The 25,454-nt window shown below is 42.6% G+C and overlaps 1 protein-coding gene across 4 annotated transcripts in view; it reads left to right on the forward strand.

The window, feature by feature from the left end:
* The window catches only part of NKAIN3 (sodium/potassium transporting ATPase interacting 3), a 197,385-nt gene that overhangs the window by 20,927 nt on the left and 151,004 nt on the right, over nt 1-25,454 (forward strand). The gene's annotated exons all lie outside the window — the stretch shown is intronic.

Below are 25,454 nucleotides of genomic sequence, written 5' to 3' on the forward strand. Positions count from 1 at the left end.
TTTAGTACATCTAACCTACGGAATAGGGATGTGGGTGGCGCTGTGGACTAAACCAGTGAGCCTCTTGGGCTTGCCGATCAGAAGGTTGGTGGTTTGAATCCCCGCGATGGGGTGAGCTCCTGTTGCTCGGTATCTGCTCCTGCCAACCTAGCAGTTCGAAAGCATGTCAAAGTGCAAGTAGATAAATAGGTACCGTGGGAAGGTAAATGGCGTTTGTGTGCGCTGCTCTGGTTTCGCCAGAAGCGGCTTAGTCATGCTGGCCCCATGACCCAGAATGTCAGCTCCCTCGGTCAGTAAAGCGAGATGAGCGCCGCAACCCCAGAGTCGTTCACAAGTGGACTTAACTGTCAGGGGTCCTTTACCTTTAACCTAGGGAATAAAGCTCTAGTACCTTAATTGTTTTTATGCTATTTTAAAAAAAATAAAAGTGGAGCAGTTTGACTTCACAGTATTGTTGGGATACAAATATATACTGGTTAGAAAATATTGTGGGTTTCATCCAGTGAAGTCATCCCATTAGCACAATGACTGGTGGCCTGTGAAATGGGACTTCCTCTGCCTCTCACTGCATGCCATTGGTTTTCCCCAAACTTCCAGAGCAAATTGGAGGGGGTGTTGGAGACTCACTCAGAGACAGAGGAGGTAGAAAAAGTCCCATTGTGCTAGTGGAAGTCCTAACATTGCTCACAGGATCACTTTGTTGAATAGAGCCCCATTGCTTAAATAATATTCGTATCATTATGATTATTATATAGGCAAAGTGTGGTAAAAGTTACAGGTAGGTAGCCGTGTTGGTCTGGATCGAAGTAAAATAAAAAAATTCCTTCAGTAGCACCTTAAAGACCAACTAAGTTTTTATTTTGGTATGAGCTTTCGTGTGCATGCACACTTCTTCAGAACTTAGTTGGTCTTTAAGGTGCTACTGAAGGAATTTTTTTATTTTACTGTGGTAAAAGTGTCAATCATGGAAGTCAGTTTCAGAGGCTTACCTCATTTCAATTTCCCATTCTCATTAGTTGTGTAATTCCCAATGAGGAATGAAATGGTGGCTTGGTGTGGTGGGTTTTGGCCAAGTCTTTGCTAATTGTTGACTCGTCTTGAATTTTTGATGTACTGTTTTACCTGTAAAGAACATTGGCGCCCCCTGCAACTGCTCTAGCAGCACTAAAGTGAAGTGATTGTCCATAGCATGGGTAGGCAAACTAAGGCCCGGGGGCCGGATCCGGCCCAACAGCCTTCTAAATCCGGCCCGTAGACGGTCCGGGAATCAGCGTGTTTTTACATGAGTAGAATGTGTCCTTTTATTTAAAATGCATCTCTGGGTTATTTCTGGGGCATAGGAATTCATTCATTTTTCTTCTTCAAAATATAGTCCGGCCGCCAACAAGGTCTGAGGGACAGTGGACCGGCCCCCTGCTGAAAAGGGTTGCTGACCCCAGGACCATAGGAACTCTGCCTTGTACATAGTGAATATAGTGACCTGCCTAACTCAGTGCATACTATCTACACTGACTGGCAATGGCTCTCCAACACTTCCTCAGATTGGCTCCTCGTTGTTTACTTTGTTGGACTTTTAACATAAGCTAGTTGCTCAGAGGTTAACATTATTAACAGATGTGTGGAGGGTGGAGAGAAGAAAGGGCCAGACTCTCAGCTGAAATCAGTGAAGAAGATTTTCTGGTTCAGAAGGCAACACAGCAAAAACATTTTGTGTCTATTAATTATTATTTTGCTGAGTATGTCTGCTTGAAGGCTTGGACTGAGATTTCTGCAAACAGAAAAAGATACAATTTATTTCACATGGCTTATATCATGCACTGTATTGGAAAATGATATACAATGAATACATTTGTAAGCAACAGGGAATGAAGCTTTCCAGGAAAGATTTAAAGGGAGACAGTGGCTTAGTTGCACAGGGAAAGGAGCACTGAATTTCAAATGAGCTAACGGGAGTTTAAAAGAGTGGTTCCTTGAACTGTGATAACTTATTGAAGGAAGAGATACTGTATGTGAAGGTGAACAGGAGGTTTATGGAAAAGGAAGGAGAAAGTTAAAACAAAGGAAGGAGAACTGCTTCAGTAAAGGAAGCTGAATGAGCTCTGTATATAACAGTGTAAAAAAGAAAGAAAGGAATCGTTGTGTTTGTAGTAGTAGTAGTAATAATAATAATAATAATAATAATAATAATAATAATCGTACCCTTCCCATCTGGCTGACTTGCCCCATATAATGTTGAGAGACTTGCTTGCACCATTCCCTGTTAAAAGTATCACAGGCAATATGAGCCTTTTTCTGCGAACCAGGCAGAGGTATAGGATCTCAGTCAAGAAGCTTGTCTATATTTGAGGATAATTCAGTTGACAATCCATTCCGCTGCATTAAAATGAGACCTGATTGGTCCACACCCACCCATATTTGAATTTGTATATGAGAAGCAAATTCAGTCTTTCCTGCTCATGCCAACAGGCGTTCCCTGCTGTGTTCATCCCCACCTTCTAAATTGTTGATTCTATTATGCCAATTAAGTACTGACATGCAATGTGTGGTGATAGCTGTACACACACTTTATTTGTTTAAAAAATCACCCTGTTCAGGCATTGCTCAAAAGCACATTTGGGCAATTGTAAATGCTCAGCATACACTTTTGCAGTATTTCTGGTTTTGTGCAAATCTGAGGGTTCAAAATAAACACACAGACAAATATTTTCCATTCAAGGGCATACCAGAGCATGGGTGGGGGGAAAGCACACACTATTTTATTATTGCAATATCTGTTGTAAAAACGTTTTATGTGGTTTTCTTTTGCAGCTTCCTGGTTTTGTACAAATATGAGGTATTGAAAGATGTGTGTGTGTGTGTGTGTGTGTGTGTGTGTGTATTCAAAAGCACTAGAAATAGTTATTTGAATGGCCAGAAAATAAATGAAAGTTTTGAGGAAATAGGGTGTGTGGAAAGGGAGGTGTAGTTGAAAGTGACGATTAACCCACCCACCCCAAATAGCAAAATAAATAGTCTGTTATCTCTAGTGCAGATGTTTGGATACCATTTCCCCCTGTTCATTAGATTTGGGTAAATTTGCAGGGAGAAAGTATTAAGACTGATACCGTGTTTCCCCTTTTTTAAGACGTAGTCATAAAGTAAGCCAGGGCAGCAATTTTAAACATTTGTAAAATGTAAGACATACCCCGAAAATAAGACATACCTCCGTTCCTGCCAGCTCAGGGCCTGGAACTGGTGGCTGCTGCAGCAGCAAGCGTGCGGAGCACCCAAGCCAGCGGCTGGTCCACTGCCGAGCCTGTCCGAGGAGCCTTACACCCCGCCGCCCGGAACCGGCTGCTGCTGCAGCGCCGAGCACGCGACATCGCCGAGCACTTGGAGTGCGCGGCAGTGCCGAGCGGAGCCCCTGAAACAGCGGCCAGGCATCTGCTGAGCCCGGCCGAGGAGCCTTCCACCCCGCCGCCTGCAACCGGCGGCTGCTGCAGTGCCGAGCGCGCGGCATCGCCGAGCACTCAGAGCGCGCGGCATCGCCGAGCGGAGCCCCTGAGCCTGTGGCCAGGCCTCTGCCGAGCCTGGCCGAGGAGCCTTCCACCCCGCCGCCCGGAACTGGCGGCTGCTGCAGAGCCGAGCGCGTGGCAGCGCCGAGCACTCAGAGCGCGCGGCAGCGCCGAGCGGAGCCCCTGAGCCTGTGGCCAGGCCTCTGCTGAGCCTGGCCGAGGAGCCTTCCACCCCGCCGCCCAGAACTGGCGGCTGCTGCAGTGCCGAGCGCGCGGCAGCGCCGAGCGGAGCCCCTGAGCCCCGAGGAGCCTTCCACCCCACCGCCCGGAACCGGCGGCTGCGGCAGCGCTGAGTACTCAGAGCGCGCGGCAGCGCCAAGCGGAGCCCTAGAACCAGCGGCCGGGCCTCTGCCGAGCCCGGCCGAGGAGCCTTCCTCCCTGCTGCCCAGAACCGCCGCTGCTGCATCGCCGAGCGTGCGGCATCGCCGAGCGTGCGGCATCGCCGAGCGCGCAGCAGCGCCAGGCGGAGCGCCAGGCGGAGCGGCCCGCCACCCTGAACCAGCTGCTGGAGCGCACCGAGTGCTCAGCAGCTCGGAGCACCCTTGCCCCTTTCTTCTTCTTCTTCTTCACTCTCTTTTTTCCCCCATACGCCCATCCTGTCAACAGCATATCCTCTGCTTTACCGGTAGGTGATAGAAATAAATGAGAGAAAAGCTACATCAGCAGAAAATAGACAGATTTCTGTCTGATCTTTATTTCCTAGGAAAGTCTTCCCACTGCAAAAGTAGACTGCAGCATTAACTCAGATCTCATGCACATTTAAAGAACTTGCTTTCCCTCAAAGAATTCTGGGCATTATACAGTAGTTTACTCCTCATAAATTTACAGTTCCCAGCCAACCCTTAACAAACTACATTTTTGCATACATTGTATTGTTCTAATACATACAACAGCCTTGTCAGGTAGGACAGAGCCCAGCAGCGCTGTGTGCAGCGCCCTGAGCCAGCGGCCTGGCCCGGCCAAGGAGACCGTAAGGTAATAAAAACCATAATAAAAAAATAAGACATCCCACCAAAAATAAGCCGCCCTGTGTTTTTTTGAGGAAAAAAAGTTATAAGACGGTGTCTTAAAAAAGGGGAAACACGGTAATGTGAATGCAATGTCATGGGAACTACAGTATGCAGATGAAATGGGAATGTAAACAGCTGTAAACATACAGTAAACTCCAGTGTGGACAAGTATCACTGGGCAGTCTGAAACACTGTGCATAGATTAAGGGTTGCCATACGTCCGGAATTTCCTGGACCTAGCTGGAATACAGCAGTTGGAAGCAGTGTTAGGCAACCCTAACACAGAAGTGAGTAGTTTTGAAAATTGTGATAAGTGATAGTACCCCATAAGAATTTTGCAGAGAGCCTGCTATCTTGCAGACAATTCAACAGGCAAAGAGAATTCCTCTGTCTGTTTTAGTCTGGTAGATGTTGGGACTCTCTACTTAATTTACTTAGATACCAGTTAACTGGAATACTGCAGTTAGCCAAAGCTGTAGGAAGTAAATTAAACCATGCCCTTAAAAAAAAACACCTTCTGCTTGGAAATGTTTAGTTGAAGGCAGCTGAGTTGTGAAAACATCAATCCCTCTGAAAACTCACCCTTCCATAACAAAAAGTTATGATTCTTTAGGGAGCCTCTTAATGCACTCATGTCTTTCACACTAACTTGCAAAAACACTGGAAACATTGAGCTTTCCTTTTAAAACACAGTACTAACAGCTTTGTTTATGAGTTCAGATCTGTCACTGGAGCACATTCATTTTGCTTTAGTTGAGAGCTCTCTTTACCCATTTGCAAACTGAGCTCTGGTAATTTTAACTGTACACTAATGTAACTGTATGTAATAAATTAACTATTAATTCCAAAGATCATTTTTATTAAATTATAATTCAAAAACAATTAAGTTAATAATGATTTTTCATATTAGTTCTGTCCCTGACACATTAACTGCTCATTACGTCCTTGCATTGTGTATTGATCCACCTTATTACGCTTGCCTCTTCCATTCTTAAACAGGGAGAAAATGCTTATCAATTGCACCCATGAGCCTGAATTTATTGGAACAGTTAAATGACATTTAATGCACTGTATCTGGGAAACAGTGCCAGCAGACAAACCTATTATTATACTAATGGAGTTTTTGTATTGCACTCCGCTAAGCTCAGCATTATCTTCTAAAGGATTTTCAAACCCATCGACAGTAAAATATCTCCTGAATTGTGTGCATTTCTGATTTGTTTGCTTAATAGGCGTACAGATTCAGACATTGTTTCTCTTTATTTCCAACTGCTTAAATGCTTTAAGATAGTCATAAACAAACCAATCATGCAGTAAATGTAGCATGAGAATGTGGGGAGAGCATCCATCTTTTGCCAAAATATGTGTGTGCGTGTGCACAAACACAGTAGTACAGTTGCTATCTATCAAAGAATGAAGGAAGCTGGAAATAATTCTGCAAAAGAATGAAAGCTGATAGCTTGGTACATCTTAAAAATAGGAGTAACAGACTACTTGCCTTTGAATCTATCACAACTAAATTGAAAGCGGAGGAGCCAGACCATGAACATATCTTAGTCTAAAATATTTACTTGAAGCTTGGTGTGCTAGATGCAATAATTGAGAAGGAAGCTCCTTTGAACTCTATACACTTCTTGGATCTTGTGCATTAAACAGTTCTGCTTCCGTCTTAGCCACCACAAAGGAAGTAATAATGCACTAACTAGCAGCTAGTTTGAGTGGTAAACAATTTAGGGCAGAACCTAGGAATGGAGAGCTACTCCTCTCTTTTTGTACCAGAGACTCAAAAACCCAAGAGTCAGAATCTCAAAATTAATCGGTGCATGTAAAATTCTAAAATTAGAAAACAGTTTTTCAGAGCAAGAAGATGCCTGACTCCAGACTCCTGACTCAGAACCGACATAGAACGTATGCAATCATGGAAGCTACTCAGCTAATATGTTGTCTTAGGCAACGAGAAGTAAACATTCTCATTTACATTAAGAGAAATGGCCAGCAATTGCCCAACAGTATGTTAGTGGCATTATCACTTATGCCCCACTCAGCTGACTGGGTTGCCCCAGCCACTTTATACTTGCTGCTGTTTCCTGCAGCAAAGCCATAAAATATGGTTGAGATGTGTTCCTTTAAACACAGATACATGTGAGAACTTAGGGGAAGGCACACAATTTGTGTTTAAAGGTGCTGTGTGTATCCTGTAGGAAACATTGCTGTACATGTAGCAATGGTTTATTTTGAAATATTTATCTGCTGATTTTCTGTTCATTTCACATCAAGCAGCCAGAAAAAAGTGTAACATGCACATGCACACACAGATACAATAAATAATCATAGCAGAATCCACAGAAACAGAGACATTTCCTGTAAACCAGCAGAAATGATACGGCAAAACTAAATCATCTAAAAGCCCTCTAGAAAATATTGTTCATTTCCATCACAATGCCATAAAAAAAATCTGAGAGACTTCCAAAGCTTGGATTGACATAGGAGGCCTTGCATTGCAGTGTTAAAAAGAAACTTGCCTAATTGCTGTAGATTATTTGGGAGGAGAATAGATGCAGAATGGGGCCTGCTGAGGATAAGAGCAAGTAGGTTCCTATTGAAAAGAGGGAGGCCATTGGCTTCAGTTTGCCATCCAAGATAATAAATGTGCAAAGTGCATCCATGTCCAGAGCTTGCATATCTATATTCCTATCTATCCTGGCAAGTTCCTTTTTGTGCAATACAGTCATACCTCGGTTTAAGTACGCCTCGGTTTGAGTATTTTCAGTTTATGTACTCCGCGGACCTGTCTGGAACAGATTAATCCACTTTCCATTCCTTTCAATGGGAAAGTTCACTTCAGGTTAAGTACGCTTTAGTTTAAGTACTCCACGGACCGTCTGGAACAAATTAATCCATTTTCCATTACTTTCAATGGGAAAGTTCGCTTCAGGTTAAGTACACTTCAGGTTAAGTACAGACTTCAGAACCAATTGTGTTTGTAAACCGAGGTACCACTGTATGCTAAAAGCATGACTAGAACTCACATGTGCTTCCTCTAGTTCAGAACATTTGAAGCCAGGGTTTGTTTGATGACATTCACAAGTGCCTTTCTCTCCGAGTGCTCTTATGTTCACCCTTGCATTAGGTGTAAGATAAGAAGAAAATGGGGTTGGCTTTTACAGCCCAACTCCTCAACAAGGGACCCAGTATCTCCTAAGTCCATTTTTGCTCAGAGAAGAATGAGTGGAGGCAGGAACCAGTCAAAGCAAGGCAGATCTTTATTTTCTGTTGCCACACAGTACCCCCACCCTTGCAAGAAGGTGAGGACCCAGAGCGAAGGTGTGCATGGGTGTAGCAAAATGAGGGCCTGCCCCCCCCCAGCAAAAGGGGGAGAGACTTCCAAAGCTTGGATTGACATCAGGAGACCTTGCATTGCAGTGTTAAAAAGAAACTTGCCTAATTGCTGAAGATTATTTGGGAGGAAGCTGTGCTCTACAACAGAAAGTGCCCCACGTAACTGGAAGTCCTGAATGCACAGAGCCCTTCACACAACCAGGAGTTGTGCATTGGGGGATTTATGCAGAGAACTACACACATTTTGTGTGTAGAAAGAAGTTGCTTTTTTTTGGAGTGGTGAGTCTAAAAGTTCAGCCCTGCTCCACAGTCCACATGGAAATACCTTGCACATTATTACTGTATGAAAACTGCTTTTATTCACGAGAGGGTGTCAATGCAGCTATGATGGAGGTTTTTTTTATATAAAAAAACAACAACTTATTTTTGCAAAGCCAACTAGAACTGGTAAAACCAATCTCTGACCTGTTAAGTTATAAACAAGCAGCTGGAACCAAAGGCTTTTCTTTCTCTTCTGCCATTTTTCAGTTTTTCACAGCTGAAGCTAACAGTAGCGAATACATTTTAAATAAGGGCTAACATATTTTGCAGAAGCCACTGGCGGCCAGGTTTGTGAAACATGTAGTTGAAACTAATTAATGTGTTTCTAGTTCTTAATACCCTGAAGGCCTGAAGGTAGTAGTCTGATAATTACTGTTCTTCATATTTAGAGAGAAAGTGGAGATGATTAGAAAATGCTGCAGCACCATGCGGGTCAATTGTGCATCGTTATTAGTGCCGTTTAATGCATTTTAATGGTAGCAGATAAGGTGCAAAGTGCTATGTAAGCCAAAAGTGGATGTTTTATTCCATTATGCATTAAATGAGTAGGCACAAATGGGTCCAACATTTGCATTTTTTATCATTTGAGTTCCAGTACTGAAGCTTGGTCTCACATGAACCTAGACAGTGTCATTGTTTGGGATACTATTGCTTCTGCTGATACCAGCAACCCTTAATGTTTAGGTGACTTAAGTTTTCCACAAGATCAAGTGACACACTTTGCTCATGCTATGATGTCAACGGGGGAAAGTGCTTTTTACACTTTCTCCATAAATAAAGCTGCTACTGGAATTAAAGATGGTTTTGTGTGTGTGTGTGTGTTGTTTCTTTCAGTTTATATTTACCTTGACGCACAGCTTCTGTTGCTGAACCCTTTAATCAGAGAGTCCTGTCACCATCTCTGGCTGCCACCTTTTCTACTCAGAAAAGAAGGCACACTAAAGCGTATGATATCTTAATAGAAAGGAAATGGCACACTGCAAAAGGAAAATGTTTTGTGTCCTGTCTCTGAATGGTTTCTGATGCCATTGGGGGTGCTGTTACCAGCCCTGTACCAGCCCTGGACAAGGGGGCCATCTGAAACCGTTACAAGCTATGTAAACAAACTACAGTATGTTATTAATGTTGAAATATGGAAATAGCACATTGGGGTAGTAAGTTCCATACTATAATTTAACTATGTGTTGTGTGAAGTTATTTCTTTTCCAAAGTATTTTTTGCTTCACATGTGTATGTTTCTCATACATCTGAGGCAGGATTGTTTAAATTCCAATTCTCAACTTTGCTGCCGGGCACAACTCAAATAAACTTACAAAGGAAGTAAAAATTTCTTCTGATTCTCAACCCCTCAGTTGGTAAGCTATTCTGATTTAAAATTGACATAAAAGGTTGTTCTATGCACTCCTGTGGTATCTTCTGTTGGGAAGAAATTTAAAGTCACTTGGCACAAAGAGAAATACTTGGAATTACCCCAAAGCATGCAACAACAATAATCCCATTTAATGTTGTTCAGGTTCAGACAGATGCATTTCAGGTCTTAGTCCAGAAATAATTGATCACAACACCATGCTGTATATTTTTCTTTTCATAACATTATGTGTGGCCTCATGCCATATGGGAATGAACAGTCCCATTTGTATCAGAAGTCAGATGGAAAGGTCATAGGCACTGGCGGAGCTCCATGCTCCGGCACTGGGGGCGGGGTGTGCCGCCCATAGGGGCGTGGTGCACATTCTGGGGGCGGGGCATGCATCCTGGGGGGTGGGGCGTGCCACCCGTAGGGGCGTGGCACGCATTCTGGGGGCAGCCGCCATGGCGCCTTCGGTATCGCGCTGCCCGGGGCGGAGCGCCCCCATCGCCCCTCCTTTCCTACGCCTCTGTCATAGGGACACCTCATGCATTGTATGTGCATCAACAGCTCTGTACCCTATGTGCACAGCTCATATGTTGGGTGCTGCACTCACAATTCCTGATCCAGTGTGCTCAGATTTATGTGCTCAGCCCTGATTGCTGGACGCAGGGTGTTTAGCTGAAGTGTGCATGCACACAAAAGCTCATACCAATGACAAACTTAGTTGGTCTCTAAGGTGCTACTGGAAGGGATTTTTTTTAGTTTGTAGCTGACATGTGAAAGCCTGCTTCTGTGAGTTGATATGCAAATCTGGGTTATGGTTCAGGATTTAAGGATGAGATTCGCAATTATTGCATCTCCCTGGGTTTATAAAGGAAAGTGTGTTGAAAGATAAGATGCAAAAGATGGAAATGGGTTCTTGGTCAAGAGGGCACACATGGTAACTTACTATTTTAATTTTGGGAGCACCTGCTAGATATTAAGATACATATTCTTGGGGCCACTGGAAACCAGATCCATGAAAATGCTCAGCTTCCTTCATGTTTCTGATTGTCACCAGGTTGTGTACAGAGTCAGGCTGTGCACAGAGTTCATGCTGTAGCTTGGCTCTTCCATTTTATAGCACTTTCCAAGTGCCAATGTAATAGTAGGCGCAACCTAAAAAGGATTGCCTTGTAAAAATTAAAACCATAATTACTCCTCCCAAACATCCAATGTATTTCCTCTAATGCAGGCATAGGCAAGCTTGGCTCTCCAGATGTTTTGGAACTACAACTCCCATGATCCCTAGCTAACAGGGCCAGTGGTCAGGAATCATGGGAGTTGTAGTTCCAAAACATCTGGAGAGCCAAGCTTGCCTATGCCTGCTCTAATGTCTAATTAAGGTACTAACTTTCCCTGCACCCTGGAGTAAAAGAACCCAAAGAATCCAGCAGTAGAGTATCTCTTATTGCATCTAATGCAACTTTTTTGTGTTTTGCCCACTGTTCTTTACGTCCCACAGCCATGGGCACTCCTCATTCCTGTTTAACACCTTTCATGTACAAAAGGTTTGTTGCTTATGATACAAACGTTTCTGTATGTTCCTATATGTGCCGCATTTTGTTCCCACTAAGTGAGAGCATTAAAGCCAATTAGTGCATTACTTAATGTGGTGTAAAATGATTAGCATATGGAAAGTCAATTAACAAGATAAAATTTGCCTTAAAAGTGAATTACAACAGTTTTTAAAAAAGAATTCAGAAAATCAAACGTCCTAGCGTCCCATTATTCAAAGCAATGGATTTGGATAAGCATTAAAGTGACACCTGTATATTATATCATCAGGCTGAATTGATGGATTGGATAGTGTGGTTTTGGAGGGAGAAAGGATACAGCTATTATTCACCTTATTGTTATCCATAATCATATCTTGTTCCCTCTCTTGCTTCAGCCTCTTCCTCTCTCTCCAACATCTTTCCATTCAAAGTCATGTGAATTTTGTAGGGAGAAGAGAGTGATACTCTGTCCTTTATTTCTTTGACACCTTATGAGAAATCTGTTCTTTACTATAGGAATGTTGAATGGGAAGCATTATTGTGTCATATCTGAAGCTAGAGAAGCAATTCTTAAGCTAGGGTGCAATGTCAGTCATAACTTTTTAAGGCTGACATTTAACAGATTGTAAACTGCAAAATGCTGATCGTAAAATTATGCTCCTTCTTATGTGATCTGGCTATATTATTTGATAGTGTTAGCTCTTGTCCTGCAGTACGATGATGTAGTGTAGGCAATGCCTTCACTGGAAAAGACAACTTATTCTTTGCCTGTTCCTTAAGAAATAGAGTTAATGCCAATATGACTTTTGTTTGTTTTTCTGCTTCTGCACTTGAGTAGCTATTGAGATCCATGAAGAATGCCTACTATTACCTCTCAGATTGGAATGAAAAGCCTTGCTTTGTGTTTGTTCTTACTGAATGGGGCACAAAGAGAGCACCCTTTCCATGACTGCATCTATCTCTGTACTCTTTCCTTACTCCAGATGAAAACTTCCTTATATGCAAGAGTTCCTTGGCTATCAAATTATAGTAGCTCAAATTATCCATGATCACCCATCTGAATTATTGCAATTTTAGTTGCATTCATTAATTGTATTCAATACAGTGTAGCATTTTCCATAGTGTTTACATGATTTCCAGTTTGTATGTTACTTTGTTAATGTTTATTGATATAATCAACTGGCTGCAAACACGAATTCCAGAAGTTTGCACATGGCAGGCATGGGGAAGAGGAACAATTAATCTACTGTACTATATATTATTATCATGGTTGAATGACCAGAAATGTAACAATAAAGATCTGATTTTATTGACCAGAAATGTATGCATAGATGTGAGGGCTGAGCCATAGGTGGCTTTCTGAGGTGAGCCAGGAGCATTGGGAACAAAAAAATAAGATTGCAATCCTAACCCTACTTTCCTGGGAGAACACATCTTTGAAGCTAGTAGGACAAAGGTAGACATGGTTAGGATTACATTGTAAGTCAGGCAGACCAGGAAATAAATTTGAGGTGCAAGATAGAGCCAATGATATTGAAGAACCAATGATACAAGAACACTTCACGGCTCAGAAAGACTGTGCTGCTCCAACATAGCTGAAATGGAGCAGGAAGCTTCCTGTTTATACTCCTCTTGCCTGGAATAGTCCAGTGGCCAGTCTGGGTAGGCAGTAAGTTCTTAGCCAGGAAGTGCTTAAGTGAGAAGCTCCAGCATGCAGCTCAATGGATCTCCACGCAGAGGAGCTGCACATAGATAGGTGGCTTAGAGCAATATTATTTAATGCTACATTTTGCACAATTAATATCCAGTTTCTGTTAAGGACAGGCTGAGCAAAAAGGAGCAGCTGTAACCAAAGAGAAACATGGCATTTGTGTTATGAAGTTCATATTCCCTGAAGTCAGTGGCTGTAGCTGGAAGCTGAAGCTTGCAGCAAGCAGAAGGTACCATAAATAGATGGAATGCAGGAATGTGCAGCTGTAAAAAGTTTTTTCACCAGTTTTTCACTTCACTTTTGGAATCCGCTTTGATTTTGCTTTTCATTCATTCTCATTTGTTTCATTTCCCTTCTGTTATCATTTCATTTCTACATTGATTACAATGGCTAGTATGTTGTTTCACATTCAGATTTTTTCAGATGTTATTGGGGAATAAAATTCCTCATTTCCAGACAGATCAGGAAAAGCAATTAAAAAAGCGGTAATATTCTCTAAGTTTCCCATTGATTTGTGTTGGCCAGTTTTCATATCTTGTCTCTTCAGAGACCTTCAAGATTCCAGCTACAAAACGTTCCCTGAATGTATCAATTTGGCCGTGCAGTGCAATGCCTCAGATCTTTAGCAGATGTTGAACAAATATTTCTATTGTGTTGTTGTTGTTGTTGTTGTTGTTGTTGTTGTGTCACTTTTAAAGGGTTCCAGAATCCTTGCTCTGACAGAATAGTCTCTAAATATCTCAATTTAGGAATGTCTCAGTGGCTCTGCCTCACGTGTGAGGAAGACAGGATACTATTTAGTTTTTGTGTCATCTCTGTTTAAAAGCAAGGGCATTGCTCTAATTCCTTTCTGCTTTTCCCTGTGTAAACAACTATGAATTTTGGTCGTATTCACTGATGAGGGAGTTGTTTCATCTCTTTATTTTAAAAAGTTAAGGTAACGGAATGAGTGTACAAAATATACTGCATAACAACATATGGATTTTTCAGGAAAAAGTGAGGGGTTTTATTTAATTGGTTGGCATTTTGTCTTTTATGGATTCTTCCATGAAATGCTTCCTGATCATAAAAGCTTTCCTACGTGGTTTGGTAGGTTTTTTTTTTTTTTTTTGACAATCCATTAGAATTTGTCTTGATTAAGGATCATCCACACTTCCTTTTGCGTGTTGTTTCTAGGCACAGGTCCAGGCTGTCTAGGTCTGAGCATCCCCAGGGGCCTCTTACCCATAGAGGCCAGTGGCACAGGGCGCTGGGGCTCCAAGTTCTGGAGGGCGCCAGGGAAGAGGCAGAGGCTGGATGCGGCACCTCCCACCATCAGCTCGCTGCCCTCGCCCACTTCCGGCATGCCGCACCGAAGCAGCACCGCTCCCAGAGCCTACATCTTCCTTGGCCACCATGGCACGAAGTGGCCAGTCCAGCCTCCACCTCTTCCCCACCAGAGGAAACGCCCTCCAGCCGCTGCCTGCCTCCTTCAGCCCCACCAGCAGCGCTGTCCTCCCTAAAAAAAGGTGGACAGCTCTGGGAAACCGGGGGGGGGCAGCGCCAGAGGGAGCTTTGCACCACCACGGCGCTGGATATGCTTAAGATGGCCCTGAGCATCCCCACCACCCCACCCCAGAGTTTTCCCTAGGAAAACCCACATTTTACTGCTGAATCAGAGCAAATTGCAATCATGTTTTCAGCGGGTTGCTATTTGCTCTGGTTCAGAAGTAAAACACTAGTTTTCCAAGGAAATCACTGGGACAACAACTGCTACAAAACACTCGGATACAGACCTGGAATGCCGGATATGTGCCTAGAAAGTGGGGGACAAAGTTAAGTGTTGATAAGCCCTTAAGAACAGGGCTGAAACTGAATGCTGGAGGATTCAGGACAGACTAAAGGATGTACTCCTCACAACACTGAGTGAAATTATTGACTTTGCTACTGTAATATCTAGTAATGGCCACCAATTTGGATAGCTGTAAATTCATGGATGCCAGCAATGGTACTTGATGAGATGGCTATGTACTACCTCCAGGATGAATGACAATATGCCTCCAAACTTCAGATGCTGGAAGTGTTGAGTAGGAAAGTGCTATTGTGCCCGTGTCCTGCTTGTGAGTCTCCCATGGCCATCTGGTTGGTTCCTGTGGGGATAGAAGTTTGGACAGAAAGGGTCTTTTAAAGTTCATAGGAAGCTAGTTATAAGGGAAAAGAGGGAAATTTTCTTCAGTTAAACCCTCCCGTTGTGCCTCATTGCTTCATGCTTAGAGTGGAGCTGCAAAAAGTAATATTTGGTGAATACATTTGGAGAGTATGACCTGATATATTGTTCTTTGAGGTACCACTTCTGATTGAATGGGTCAGTGCAACTGAAAGCTTCCCAAGTCATTTTGTCATGCTGATATTCCTGTAAAATGTGTAAAAACTGTGCCAAGAGTTATAATGTTTTAGCAGTCTATCTGATAAATCATATTGATTTCCATTCCATTATTCACCTAGCTGAAAAGGAAGAATCCACTATAGTACTGCTAAGTAGATTTTTTTATTTGAAGAAAAAAAAATACAAGTGTGATAAATATAGGATATAATTCAAGAGCCATCTTTTAAGTTGAATGATAGTCCCTAGAAAGGTGACTATTCTGGTTGATTTATATGGTAGATGTAACATTTCCCGTTTCCATGATTTGACAGGCAGTTAAGATGTGCTTTGTGTTTTCTGATTGGGCGGTGCTCAACAAGAAGCTCTTTCTGGCCCTTGGGCTATTCCCCAGGCCACATCCCTAAGTGGCTCTGCTCTGCAGCATCCCTGAGTACTTTTGCCTGACTGGAACTGTGAGAATGCCTCTTGTTTGCCACAATGGAGGAGAGAGAGAGAGAGAGAGAGAGAGTCAATCTCTGAGTTTTGCAGGGTGAGAATTTAACTTGCTATGTAAAGGTAAGATGTGCATTAGTTGCTCTGTCCAATTTTCCTCTGGCCCCACCAACCACTGGCATGTGTCCCCCATAAAGTTGTACATGAAGGAATATGGCCCTTTAGCTGAAAAAAGGTATCCCACGCCTGTTGTAAAGAAGCAGAGCATCTGGCCATTGCTGTTCCTGACAGGACAACAGAGAACACTGCATTTCTGAGAGCACACAGATGCACAAATTATATTTCATGAAGTGCAGGCATCGTACCAGCCCAGACATGGAAAAAGACATTTATTAATTTACCGTGAGGCGAACTGTTGTTGTTCTTTGTACGATCCCTTGAACAGTCTAGCTGCTACAGCGTTCTCCCTAGTCTAGTTACTCCAGTTAATGTCTTCATTTGCCTTGCCAAACTGCTCTTTTAAATTTGAGAATAGGCTTAAGGGAAGCATGATAGGAAATAAGGAAGATTCTTAGACTGTGCACATTATCTCCTGGGCATGTACACTTAGCTGCTGCTAGGTCATGGCACAATGTTAGAGAAATCTGAATGTTTCTGGCAGATAATATTTTGCCATAATGGTGCAATGAAGTTATTAAAGCCTTTCCTGTAAAAACTCACAACCCTCAATTCTGACCAAGGCCAGGGATGATAGACTATTGCCTGGAAGTTCCCCTGGGAGAAGCAAGTATTGTTGATTTGCTGCAGCAGTATAAAGGGAGGCAAGCACAGCTCAGTGTTCGAAACTCGCATTGTTCTAGGCACATTTTGTGATAGGGAATTTCATTAGTGCAAGTAGTTTGAGTTCTGGGTGCAGTACTGCGCCTAAAATTTCAGATTAAAATTGTAGAGTGGAAGGAAAGGAGGACCTTTTCCTGCCTCCTCACTTTCAGCTACTCTCTGAAGACTGGAGAAAATACCCTCTTAAGAATATTAGGGGAGTGGGTAGGGGAAGGACTAGACCATGTGAAAAATGAACATATTATTTTAGCTGTTCATTCATTTTCAGCTTTGTATTTTTCTTATAAAAAAGCATGCCTAGACATTCTGTTGTTGCACCCATAACCTAGGTTTAAGGTGCCATTTTGCTGGTAGTTTCACATTACAGTGGTACCTCATGTTGCAAACGGGATCTGTTCTGGTGGCCCGTTCCCAACATGAAAAGGCCGCAACATGAAGCGTGCATGCGTGTGAAACAATGCGGCGCTTCTGCGCATGCGCAAAGTGTAATTTAGTGCTTCTGCACATGCACACAGGATATGGGCGTGCCGAACTCGGTAGTAACCTGTTCTGGGACTTCTGGGTTCGGTGAGTCCGTAACCTGAAAAGACGCAACATTAAGTGGACGTATCATGAGGTATGGCTGTAAATATCTGTGTTGAAAGTTTAGATCCTTACTATTTATCACTTAAGCTGTAAAATTGTGTGTTTAGGATTGCAACATTAGCACTCTCTTTTCACAAGTTTTGAATGACCTTTCCTTCCACTTCTATCTTCCTGTTTGACTTGTCTCCATATTATCTGCTTGATACTAACAATGATACCTGCAACAACTAACTATGATACCTGCTTGTTTGATTTGTGCTTTTGCTCTTAGAGGTTGTGTGTGGCTGATTCTTCCTGATGGGTGGAGTGTTTTCCCCACTAGCTATGGACAAATGAGAGGGTGAACAGAGCAGCAATGTGCCGTTGCAGTATGTGCTATCTATAGAGCTATTTAATTTCTGTCTGCATGAGAGAGCTTTCAACTGCAGTGTCTAATCACTTCGTGTTTCCTCTCAGCTAATTATTGAAGTCTCTGGCTTTTATTCCGTAAAAAGCTAAAAGAATAGTTAGAGCCATTAAATCTAATGTTGTCTGTTATCTATGAATGGTAGGAGAATAGATAAACTGGATGGACATGTGAGGTGCATTAGTAAATGTGCATCTGAATAGCGGGGATTTGATAATAACCAGACATCTCAGAGGAGAGTGGTGTTAATGGAAGCTCTAGTCATACCTGGATTGTGGATCAAATGGGACGATGAACTGGTTACTAAAATGCTAACTTGCATTCCATATGCTAAGTGTGTTATTGCATACACACTAGCAGCAAACACTGTAAAGTGGCCCTCCAGATCTTGTTGGAGATGCTAGCTAGGGCTGATGGGAGTTGTAGTCCAACAATATTTGAAGGACCAAAGGTTCCTTCCCCACCTATGCGTTACAGTCTTAAGGGAGCTGCAAGTGCATGTACTTTTGGTTATATACAATGGAGTGTGAAACACTGTGGGTTTGCTTGGCTGCAGCTTCCCAGCACATATTCACTGGGTGAGAAGTCACTACTTCTCAGCTGCACCTAACACATAGGATTGCTGTAGGGGAGAACCATGTACACTTTTGCTTGTGCCCCTGCTTTCCACCCAGGGAAAACATGTTCTTTATCGCTGAATTGGAGCAAATGTCAATTGGGTTTTCTGTGGACTGACATTTGCTCCGATTCAGTAGTAAAGAGCAAGTTTTCCCTGGGGAAGAAGAAGAAGAAGAGAAGAAGAGTTTGGATTTGATATCCCGCTTTATCACTACCCGAAGGAGTCTCAAAGCGGCTAACATTCTCCTTTCCCTTCCTCCCCCACAACAAACACTCTGTGAGGGCTGAGAGTGGGGCTGAGAGACTTCAAAGAAGTGTGAGTAGCCCAAGGTCACCCAGCAGCTGCATGTGGAGGAGCGGAGACACAAACCTGGTTCACCAGATTACGAGTCTACCACTCTTAACCACTACACCACACTGGAAAGTGGCAGTGTAAACAGGAAACTGCTCGGACCCGTGCCTAGAAAGCATGGGACAAGAGGAAAACCTCTTGGACCCATACTTTCTAGATATGGGGCAAGCAGAAGTGTGGATAAGCCCTACTTTACACTCAAGCGTTGCCGCTTCTGCTCTACATGTGTTGCTGTTGTGCATGATACCGAAATAATGTATCCCTTTCTGGGATAACTCAAGGCCCCTCAAATTTGGGCTATATATATACACAGCATTTCCCCCCAGAATCCATGGAAACCAAGTACTTTTTTTTCTATGTAGCCCACACACAATTGTGTGTGTCCCCACACCTGCCCAACGATACTGCGGATGGGGCCCATACCAAGATAGCAGTTATCATTTCCATCTTCATTCACTTGGGACATGTACAGAGAGGAAAAGGTACAGATAACCTAATCAAAGGGGGTCTTAAACAGCGGCGTCTTAAGCATATCTGGCGCCCTGGCGCCGTGGTGCGAAGATCCCTCTGGCGCCCCCTCCTGTTTCCCAGTGCGGCTGTCTGGTGGGCTCTGCGTGCAGTGCGGCACCCCCGCCCCTGGCGCCCTGTGCCACCCAGCCTTGCCGTAGGGCCTGGTCTTAAAACATGTATCATGTAACCACACACCCACTCTTGTGCTCCCCCTGGGGGTACTCAGGGGAACTTGTTTTTCTAGAAGAAAAGCACTGGGCAGGATCTAGAACCAATCCAGATCGAAAGTGACTTGTAGATGAGGAGCATGAACAATTCCAGTTGGGGAAAAAACAAACAACTGCTGCATTTTTGTGCTACCAACAGGTTAGTTTGTATGTAGCCTTGGTTAAGTACCAGAGCTTCAGCATCATTTTGCACTTCTCTGGGGAGAGAAACTCTCTTAAGTTCTTAGCAGCTTAATAAAGGATTTGTATGATGACTGAACAATGAGAGTAAAAAGTTAAAAGCATTTTGTCATAATCAGTTTCCAAGCATATTATCAGTCAGCTAGTATTAGCTCAGTTATAGCATTGGAGTTATCTGAACTAACAATACATACCACTTCAAAACTTGATTATATATTTCTTAGTAACTTCATAGGCAGCCCTTAAGTTATGGACTGCCAATAAATGTAATTTAGGATTTCCCCTATTGTGCTTCCCTTGATACACCTGAATATACACATTTTGCCACCAGTGTCCAAAGGCATGTTACACTTTTCAGGTGGTTGTTTTGACAGGTTGCACAATGCAAAGTGACAATTTTCAAAGTGTTTTGCTCTTCAGGTGGAATAGAAGGAGGAAAAAAAGGGAAGCTGTTTTCTATTTTAAAAAGTTTCTTGTGTGGTTCTTGCTTGAGGCAAGGAAGATACAAATAATCCCAAGTGCTAGAATGAAAACTAAAATTGGGTGTTTTGAGTGATTTAACTTCATACTGCACCTTAATGCAGTCTATTTCCCCCTGATGCTGTGCACACGTGGTTAAAGCGAAGGATTGGATCCAGAGTAAGTTTTGCAGTATCGTTCCATTTGAAATCAGTGTCAGAAGTCAAGTATCATTTATTTGAATGGGAGCTAAATTAACTCATTTTGTCTGATCCTCCTCCTCCTCCTCCTCCTCCTCCTCCTCCTCCTCCTCCTCCTCCTCCTCCTTCTTTAAAAACAATCATAAATCAGTAGCAATTGAGCTATCATTTCTTCTATAACATTTGGGAAATTTTCATTGTACATTGGTACGATTTAAGAAATAGCATATCTAATTCATTAAATGATATAAATATTATTTTCCATGAGATCACAGTTTATTGAAAGTCATACCCATCTATTCTGTTATGGACCCCCTGCTTGGCAGGGGGTTGGACTGGATGGCCCTTGTGGTCTCTTCCAACTCTATGATTCTATGGACCCTGAATCTGGAAGCAAGTCTAGGCTGCAGGACTTCTCTGTGCAGTCCATATGGTGCCTTGCTTTCCCTGGAACTATATTTTCACCTGTTGATCTTAAGATGATGCTGGCACTCCTGGATGGTGCCTTCGGGAACCTGATTGGGGTGGTGGTGGTGGTGGTGATTGTGTGAGAGAGTCTTTGTCTCAGAGAGGCTCCCCTATGGGAGAGAGGGGTGAGTGTATCCCTCAGGTAGTGGCAGGGGCAGATCTCACCTGCCTCCATGGCTTCAGGTGGCATGGACCTTTCACCTTTCACCCCAAACACTGACATGCATTGAAATACAACAGAGCTCAGGGAGATTTAAGGCTGCCGTTTTGAAATGACCTGACCTGCAGTGATTCTAAACGAAGCAACTTCAGGATTGTAACCTCATGCTTTCTCGACCACTTGAATTTCTGGATCTCAGGCATCCATTAGATATGTCTGTTCCAAAACCTCAGGAGAAGCATCACATGTGTTTCTGAAACTGGGCAAGCATTCACAGAGCAAAGAATTTGACCTTGAAAATGATTATGGGCCTCTCTGGAAAAGAGCATGGCACTGTAGATTGCCAATGGGGTTGAAGGCAGCATGATGAGACTCCATAGTTTTATTATGGATATGCATCTTTAGTAATATCTGTGCCTACAGATAAGGTATTGTGGGGAAAGGGGAAAATGTATTCATGGGGCTGAAAGCATATAACTATTCTGAGAAGTATTTAGATAAGAGTTTAATAATTCTAAAGAAAAATTGAAATGCTTTTAATATTTTCAGAAACCTTTTTGATATATTAAGTTAAAAAAGTTATTTTGCTTACTGAGCCTCTTGATTATGCAAAGGAAAGCACCGGTATATTATAACCATTGAACCATTAAATGGGAGTTCTGCAACCTATTAAAATTAATAGGTCAGCTTGGAACTTGGGTAGATGCAGATTTTTTTGATATATATATTTTTTGAAACGCACAGTGATTAGCTGTCAGAATGTTGCCTGTGTTTGTCAGGCTGAATGGCATGCCCAACTTTTCCTCTAATGGTCTATCTATTCTTCTTTGTTATAATTCCCATACACTTTTCAACTTTTTAAAAGTTACAGATTAGAATTAAATGTAAATCATATGCCCATCTTCCGCAACAATAGTAGAAGGAAGAAGAATACAATCTGAAATGGTAAAATTGGTTTCATATTCAGTGCTGCACATCTCCTTGGCAGCAGTATTGTAGGCAGGATCACATTTATTACTAAACAGCACGTGAGGCTCTTGGTCGCATGGTTACTGACTTGCAAGGTGTAGAATATATTGCAGAATGAAATTAAACATGCCAGACTTTTCTGGCTGTGCAGAATGAAAATTGGACTTGGAAGGCAAAATTAAATATACAGTGGTACCTTGGTTCTCGAACGTAATCCGTTCCGGAAGTCCATTCGACTTTCAAAATGTTCGAAAACCAAGGCGCGACTTCTGATTGGCTGCAGGAGGTTCCTGCACTCAAGCGGAAGCTGCGTCAGACATCTGTCTTCCAAAAAACGTTAACAAACTGGAACAGTTCTGGGTTTTCAGAGCCAATTTATTCGTCAACTAAGCCATTTGAGAACCAAGGTTTCACTCTAGTTTCTTGCAAAAAGGTATCAAGTACCCAAACTACTTAGTGTCTTCTGGTGGGTGCCAGGCCTTCAAGACCTCCCTGCAGCTTCCTGAGTTAGATGGGACTGTTCCTCTCACTTACTATTTCACCCACTGCTGGGGTCCTATTCCAGAAACCACAACTCTCAACCAGAAATTGTAGTGATAGGGTGGAGGGACCTGCCTGGTGTAAATAAACAGCCAGTTTGAGTACTGGTGAAAGAGCAACTGTTGGGGCTGAAGTCAGCAGGAGTAGAATAAAATGGCAAGGCACTTAGGAGAGGCTTGGGGAAGCCAGAAGCAGCAATGGAGCTAAACATCCAACCCAGGAACTGATACCACTGAGCCAAATAGCTGAAGTTCTGCTAAGAAAAGAGCAAGGCCCTCTAGCAAACTTCACAAAAGAGCTACTGCCAAGTTACAGCTGGTTGTTGTGAACTTGAGGTGACAGTTACTGCTGGACCAGCTTGAAAACAATAACTGCAATTCTGAGGGAAGCCTGGAAGATTTCAGTGAAGGAAGTGTGGACAGAGTTGAAGATGGTACATGAAGTTCTCATGTAGTGAGTTGTGTGTTAATTGGAGAAGGAGACTGATAGGGGAAATTGCTACAGTTTGACTAGGGAGTGAAACAGTAACCTCACATATTTTAATGGGATAGTAACCATATTGCTTATGCAGTGGTATGTCAAATAACAGTGACTAAATAAAACCACAAGCCTTTGTAAGCAATCCTTTAAACAAACATTACAGCGTATTACTATTAAGAATTGAGTTTCAGTCTCTTGATTTTAATTGTAAACCTAGTTTTGCCCCACTTCCATCCATAGCTACTGGGGGGGGGGAGAAGTTTTGAATTAATCTGCTTGCCGCATTGACAAAGTGAGAACTAAATGGTGGGGAAAGCCCATCTAGCTCATCAAGGTAACAGGTAGCTGGGTGGTGGGCCAACAAGATCCATGCTAGGTGGTTGGCTGGGATCCATACCAGGCTAGGAAACACTATTGACTCAAACTTAAAATAGACCATTCTAGGTTTATCTTTGTTTTATGCTGAAGTGGTAATGTTAACCTTTAAGATGCTAAATGTCTTCAGACCAGGAACTGTCAGTTTCTACATATACCTACCCAGATGTTGGAATCAGCCTGAGAGGCTCTGTTCTCTGCTTCATTGTTTTGTGATATTAGATGGAAGTAGGAAGTAGGATATTAGTAGGAAGAAGAGGCAGGGTTATTTCAACTAGCTTGAAATGCGGGATCTGCTGTTTCTAAAAAAACTATAGTTCATTGTATGTGTTTTTTCACAAGTTACTTTGGGTAACCTCCTCAGAGATAGAGAAGGCTAAAAATAGAGAAGGAAAGCATGCTGCTCCTGCACGTCCCCAACTTCAGGCCATTGGCTCACCTCCTTCAGTGTTGTCCGCATGGACTGATAGCAGCTCTTCAGGGTTTCAGGCAATCCCTATCTGGAAATACTGGAAATTGAACCTGGAACCATTTCCAAGCAAAGCACATGCTCTTCCACTTATCAATAACCCTTACCAGTATGGCACCTTCTAGCACACAAACCTATATACCCTAGAGGGCCATGTGTATCCAACAGGGTACAGATTTCACATATTAAACTATATGGGAATGATGCAGTTAATTTGCTGAACTCATTTTTCTCCCCTCTAGAATTCAGGTGCCAAACAAATGATTGGAGCAGGCTATATTTTATAGTAACGGCAGCTGGTTGGGTTCATTAATAAAGACAGACATGTGAACCATTTCCTTCTTCTGATTGCTCTCCAGAATCAGCAAACTAATTAGGGCAAGCCAATAATTGATGAATCAGCATCCAGCCTCTTAACAGTATGATCCTTCAGCTCACAAGGATGTTAATTTGCATATCTTTAATGGAAATAAGTGTTAGCATTAGCAGAAGTGAAATCAGTAGGGATAGGTGATGAGTCAAAGTTTGATTTATAATTCCTCTTAGGTGGGTTTCAAAGATGTTCCATCCCTCTAAAGTACCTGAGTATTTATGATAAGTGTGGGTGCATTAGGGAATGTGTGCAGTAGTCTTTTATCCCCCCTGGGGAAACCAGCAGCCAGTTCTGGAAAGTGAATCACAAGTCAAGTGTAAAGTGTTTGATAATGCCTGCCAACCTTCTGCACGCTACAAATTTGTGTGTGTGTGTGTGTGTGTGTGTGTGTGTACACACACACACACACACACACACACACAGAGAGAGAGAGAGAGAGAGAGAGAGAGAGAGAGAGAGAGAGAGAGACCACCTGGCAGTGGTGTATAATTAGCCAGAAAGCAACAGTTTTGAAATGTGAGGGGCAGGTAAAAATTCAGACTGTCTCTCTCCCCATACAAATGGACCCAGACCCAGAGGATAGCAACAAGAGAATAGGTCTTTTCTGTGGTGGTTCCCTGACTGTGGAATGCTCTCCCCAGAGAGGCTTGCCTGACACCATCATTACATGTCTTTAGGCACCAGGCAAAAACATTCCTATTTACCTAGGCCTTTAGCCATTAAATAATCTATGGTCTGTTAAAGCTGTGGGGAGTGGGGACTGTTATTATGCTTATTTTCTTATTATGCTGTCTGTTATTGTGCTTTTTATTATGTCTTTATCATTGATGCTCCATACAATGTTTTCTTAATGTTGTACACTGCCCTGGAATTATTCTTGATAAAAGGTGGCGTATATTAATCTTATAAATAATAATAATAATAACCCTTCAGAAGGAAGTGCAGTTGCTCCAAATTTACATTTGTATCACGGAGAGCATAACTGCATGTGCCATCCATAATAAATGAATGTAGTGATTTACAGGAAGATCACAATAAACCTAGTCTCTGTAGCTTGATATGGCACTATAGAACGTTCCAGCATGGAAATAATTATTAACATTTTATAACCACCCTAGAATAAAACACCAAATCAAAATATCGACATTAAAGCTATAAAATCATAAATAAACACAAGAATGCTTTCACAAATTTTAACTTCAGCTCTATATAATTTCACAGTGAACAGAACAGCCAGCCATCTCCAAAATCCCCCATGCCAGATGGAACAAACGTGTCTTCAGCTGATACGTAGAAGTTCAGTTACACAGCTGTGCTTTCCATGAATCCTTTAAACAAAAATACCTTTTTTCATAGGAAGTAAAGGAAAAGCAATCACCTTGTGATTCAAGATATTGCAGCAGCTGAAGGTACATCACACACAACAGCATGGTTGGCTGGTGATGGACAAGATCCGGGAAGTGTGTCCATGCACAGTCTTTGGATCCTGACTACTGGAATAGGAAGAGTCATGCTGAACATGACGGGAAAGGATGACTTTGTCTGCTGCTGGGGCTTTGTTTTTAAATCAATCCTTTTTACTGCTTCCCCTTCATGACACCTGCTGAGGTGCACATGTTCCA

Source organism: Zootoca vivipara, chromosome 8, assembly GCF_965207765.1.
Source record: "Zootoca vivipara chromosome 8, rZooViv2.hap1.1, whole genome shotgun sequence".
NCBI lineage: Eukaryota > Metazoa > Chordata > Lepidosauria > Squamata > Lacertidae > Zootoca > Zootoca vivipara.